This window comes from Borostomias antarcticus (assembly GCF_949987555.1).
Source record: "Borostomias antarcticus genome assembly, chromosome: 9".
NCBI classification, from domain to species: domain Eukaryota; kingdom Metazoa; phylum Chordata; class Actinopteri; order Stomiiformes; family Stomiidae; genus Borostomias; species Borostomias antarcticus.
The window spans coordinates 3,440,715-3,445,802 of record NC_140242.1 but is presented as its reverse complement, the minus strand read 5'-3'; the positions used below and the strand labels follow the sequence as shown (position 1 = coordinate 3,445,802).

Genomic DNA, 5,088 nt, shown 5'->3' with positions numbered 1-5,088 from the left:
TCCTTCTTTCTTTCCTTCCTTCCTTCCTTCCATCCTTCCTTCCTTCCATCCTTCCTTCCTTCCTTCCTTCCTTCCTTCCTTCCTTCCTTCCTTCCTTCCCTTCCTTCCATCCTTCCTTCTTTCCTTCCTTCCTTCCTTCCTTCCATCCTTCCTTCCATCCTTCCCTTCCTTCGATTCTTCCTTCCTTCTTTCCTTCCTTCCTTCCATCCTTCCTTCCATCCATCCTTCCTTCCCTTCCTTCCATCCTTCCTTCCTTCTTTCTTTCCTTCCTTCCTTCCTTCCATCCTTCCTTCCTCCTTTCTTTCCTTCCTTCCTACTTTCTTTCCTTCCTTCCATCCATCCTTCCATCCATCCTTCCTTCCCTTCCTTCTTTCTTCCTTCCTTCGATCCTTCATTCCTTTCCTTTCCTTCCTTCCTTCCATCCTTCCTTCCATCCTTCCTTCCTTCCCTTACTTCCATCCTTCCTTCTTTCTTTCTTTCCTTCCTTCCATCCTTCCTTCCTTTCCTTCCTTCCTTTCCTTCCTTCCTTCCATCCTTCCTTCCATCCTTCCTTCCATCCTTCCTTCCATCCTTCCTTCCTTCCATACTTCCTTCCCTTCCTTCTTTCTTTCTTTCCTTCCTTCCATCCTTCCTTCCTTTCCTTTCCTTTCCTTTCCTTTCCTTTCCTTTCCTTTCCTTTCCTTTCCTTTCCTTCCTTCCTTCCATCTTCCTTCGTTTCCTTCCTTCCATCCTTCCTTTCCTTCCTTCCTTCCTTCCTTCCTTCCTTCCTTCCTTCCTTCTTTCCTTCCATCCTTCCTTCCATTCCTTCCTTCTTTCTTTCTTTCTTTCTTTCTTTCTTTCTTTCTTTCTTTCTTTCTTTCTTTCTTTCTTTCCTTGCTTTCCTTCCTTCCATCCTTCCCTTCCTTCTTTCTTTCTTTCCTTCCTTCCTTCCTTCCTTCCTTCCTTCCATCCATCCTTCCCTTCCTTCCTTCCTTCCTTCCATCGTTCTTTCCTTCCATCCCTTTCTTCCATCCTTCTTTCCTTCCATCCTTCCTTCCATCCTTTCTTCCTTCCTTCTTTCTTTCCTTCCTTCCTTCCATCCTTCCTTCCTTCCATCCATCCATCCATCCTTCCTTTTCTTCCTTCCATCCTTCTTTCTTTCCTTCCTTCCATCCTTCCTTCCTCCTTTCTTTCCTTCCTTCCATCCTTCCTTCCTTCCATCCTTCCTCCCCTTCCTTCTTTCTTTCCTTTGATCCTTCATTCATTTCCTTTTCTTCCTTCCTTCCTTCCTTCCTTCCTTCCTTCCTTCCTTCCTTCCTTCCTTCCCTTACTTCCATCCTTCCTTCTTTCTTTCCTTCCTTTCATCCTTCCTTCCTTCCTTTCCTTCCTTTCCTTCCTTCCATCCTTCCTTCCTTTCCTTTCTTCCTTCCATCCTTCCTTTCCTTTCTTCCTTCCTTCCATCCTTCCCTCCCGTCCTTCCATCCTTCCTTCTTTCTTTCCTTCCATACTTCCTTCCTTTCCTTCCTTCCTTCCATCTTTCCTTCCTTTCCTTCCTTCCATCCTTCCTTCCATCCTTCCTTCCTTCTTTCCATCCTTCCTTCCCTTACTTCCATCCTTCCTTCTTTCTTTCTTTCCTTCCTTCCTTCCTTCCTTCCATCCTTCCTTCCTTCCTTCCTTCCTTCCTTCCTTCCTTTCCTTTCCTTTCTTTCCTTCCTTCCATCCTTCCTTCATTCCTTCCATCCTTCCTTCCTTCCTTCCCTTCCTTCCTTCCTTCCTTCCTTCTTTCTTTCTTTCTTTCCTTCCTTCCTTCCTTCCATCCTTCCTTCCTTCCTTCCTTCCTTCCTTTCCTTTCCTTTCCTTTCCTTCCTTCCTTCCATCTTTCCTTCCTTTCCTTCCTTCCATCCTTCCTTTTCTTCCTTCCTTCCTTCTTTCCTTCCTTCCTTCCATCCTTCCTTCCTTCCATCCTTCCATCCTTCCTTCCTTCCATTCCTTCCTTCCTTCCTTCTTGCTTTCTTTCTTTCTTTCCTTGCTTTCCTTCCTTCCATCCTTCCCTTCCTTCTTTCTTTCCTTCCTTCCTTCCATCGTTCCTTCCTTCCATCCCTTCCTTCCATCCTTCTTTCCTTCCTTCCTTCCATCCTTCCTTCCATCCTTCCATCCTTCCTTCCATCCTTCCTTCTTTCTTTCCTTCCTTCCTTCCTTCCTTCCTTCCTTCCTTCCTTCCTTCCATCCTTCCTTACTTCCTTCCTTCCTTCCATCCTTCTTTCTTTCCTTCCTTCAATCCTTCCTTCCTCCTTTCTTTCCTTCCTTCCATCCTTCCTTCCATCCTTCCTTCCTTCCCTTCCTTCTTTCTTTCTTTCCTTCGATCCTTCATTCATTTCCTTTCCTTCCTTCCTTCCATCCTTCCTTCCTTCCTTCCTTCCTTCCTTCCTTCCCTTACTTCCATCCTTCCTTCCTTCCTTCCTTCCTTCCTTCCTTCCTTTCCTTCCTTTCCTACTTTCTTTCCTTCCATCCTTCCTTTCCTTCCTTCCTTCCTTCCATCTTTCCTTCCTTTCCTTCCTTCCATCCTTCCTTCCCTTCCTTCCATCCTTCCCTCTTTCTTTCTTTCTTTCCTTCCTTCTTTCTTTCTTTCTTTCTTTCTTTCTTTCTATCTTTCTTTCTTCCTTATATTCAAAGAAATATTCAGAATGACACTCTTTTTTAGGCTGCAAACTCATATTAATATATGTTCTCCTCTTTCAGCTATTGAACTCAATAAAACTATGAGTTATGATGAGTGGTCTAATCTATTTTTGAGTGTAGTACTAGCAGTACTTATAACAAACACCTACTGCAACACCTCCACAGCTACTGCTCCGCCCAGCATGGGCTATAGACACATGGTCTCCAATGAGGGGTGCATTGGGATGGCCTGGCAATCACTGACCTGCCCCCCACAACCTCTGACCTGAGGGGGCGGAGTCTCGCCACCACGCCACTATCTACGCCACCGTCTCCACATCTCAGACCCTGAGTTGGCTAAAGACGCAGTTTTCACGGTTGGGTGCATGTGGGTGGTCCGGGGAGCAGTACGCTGTCCTCGACCGCCTCTGACCCGAGGGGGCGGAGTCTCGTCACCACGCCACTATTCACGCCACTGTCCCCAGATCTCAGCCCCTGAGTGAGCTATAGACACACGGTCTTCACTGTTGGGTGCATGTATATTGCCCGGATGTCAGTGCACTGCCCCTGACCTGCTCTGACCGGAGGGGGCAGAGTCTCGCCATCACGCCACTATCCATGCCACGCACCTCACAACACAGCCTCTGAGGTGACTAGAGACACACGGTCTTCACTGGTGAAGGCAGGTGGGTAGCCCGGCATGGCCTACACTCTCCGCGACCGACTCTGACCCAAGCGGGCGGAGTCTCACCACCACGCCACAGACCCCACAACTCAGCCCCTGATTGAGCTAGAGACACACAGTCTTCACCAGTGGGTGCAAGGAGACTGCCCGGAGGTCTTCATGGTGGAGTCAGGTAGGTGGCCCGGAGAGGGGTACACTGTCCCTGACTGGCTCTGACCTGAGGGGGCGGAGTCTCACCCCCACGCCACTATCCACGCCACGGCCCCACAACTCAGCCCCTGAGTAGGCTAGAGACGCACGGTCTTCGCCGGTGGGTGCATGGAGATTGCCTGGTCCGTAGTAGTTCTAGCAGTAGCTGTTACATACAGCTGCAGCAGCTAGCCCACCTCACATTTTCTCCAGGAAATGTACTTTCTAGTTATGATTACTATAACTATGATTATGATTATGATTATGATTATGATTATGATTATGATTATGATTATGGTTATTATTACCTCCACCCCAGGGGCAAAGCCCCGCAGGGCGGAAGGTAATGTTTTCACGTCTGTCTGTCTGTCTGTGTGTGTGTGTGTGTGTGTGTGTCTGTGTGTGAGTGTGTGTCTGTAGGCGGACAGGATTAAACAAAAACTACCGGCCCGATATGCATGAAACTCGGTGGAGGGGTGCAGCATGGGCCAAGGAACTCACCATTTTGACCATCATTCATAGGTGGCTCTACTGTACCCATATTACTGTAACTTCACTGTAGTGGGGGATTTAGGTTTCAGTTTCCTCATAGGTTTCAGGTTCTTGGCGCCACTTGCAATACCGAGCTTGGCCACTACGCCAAACTGGCTGTTCCTGGCCATGGGGGCTTGCTTCATGGGCCACTGAGCAACTTTCATTGGATTGAATGGGCCGCCATCTTTGCATGCCTTATCCACTTCTTATAATACATCCATGATCCAGCCATGATCAGTTATGCTCGCGTCAACAGGCTGGTGTCTATTTCCTTTTTCACCTCGTCCCGGAAAGTAGAACGCTAGAACCCGCCTACCATCATTTTTCTGTCCGGCGGATGGAAGATGATGTTGCAGCAGTGTTATTATTTAAATCAGCAATATTTAAATTTCGCCTTGCGCCTGACGAGACTACTGGCTGCAGTGTAGAGAGCGACAAACAAGCTGCTAAAGCCATTGCTGATTATGGTGTTTTGTGCGTACAATACCACTTAGTGCGTTGTTATCAACTGGTTTGCTAACAAAGGCTAGAGCTACTAGTTAGCTGTTGATAACGAGATCAGCTGTTGCAACTGGAACGCTCACCTCGGGAGTGACCATTCCCAGTTCCCACTCACACCTCCCGAGACAAATGGAATGACCCATAACGTTATATTTCTCATTCGTGTGGATAGTTGAAGCGATGCATTCTGTAGGCTACCTCAGTAGAGTCTGCTAAATGACCATGTTTAATGCTTTATGTATACTATCTGTTAGTGTGAAGTGTGATGAAGTGCCAAGCAACACAGTGACACCTGTTATATAGACTAGCGTCTCAACTTGCATTTAAACGATAATGTAAACTTCAAGCATTCAAAGTAAACTGCAGACACTTCAGCTGGATGAAAATAAAGTGTCTGCACATTAAAATGATTGACTTCATAGAAAACTATATCTCGCCTATAGATTATAGATTTAACATGTCATTGGCTGTATAACTCCCATCTCAAATGTACATCTTGTAAACTACTGTCTGCAGACTCTGAACCAGCCCACTCCTCCCTC

The 5,088-nt window shown here is 47.0% G+C and overlaps 1 protein-coding gene across 1 annotated transcript in view; it reads right to left on the bottom strand.

Moving 5' to 3' along the window:
* Positions 1-5,088, bottom strand: part of LOC311313412 (unconventional myosin-XVI-like) — a gene marked incomplete at both ends in the record, with an annotated part of 42,003 nt that overhangs the window by 33,306 nt on the left and 3,609 nt on the right. The window lies entirely within an intron of this gene.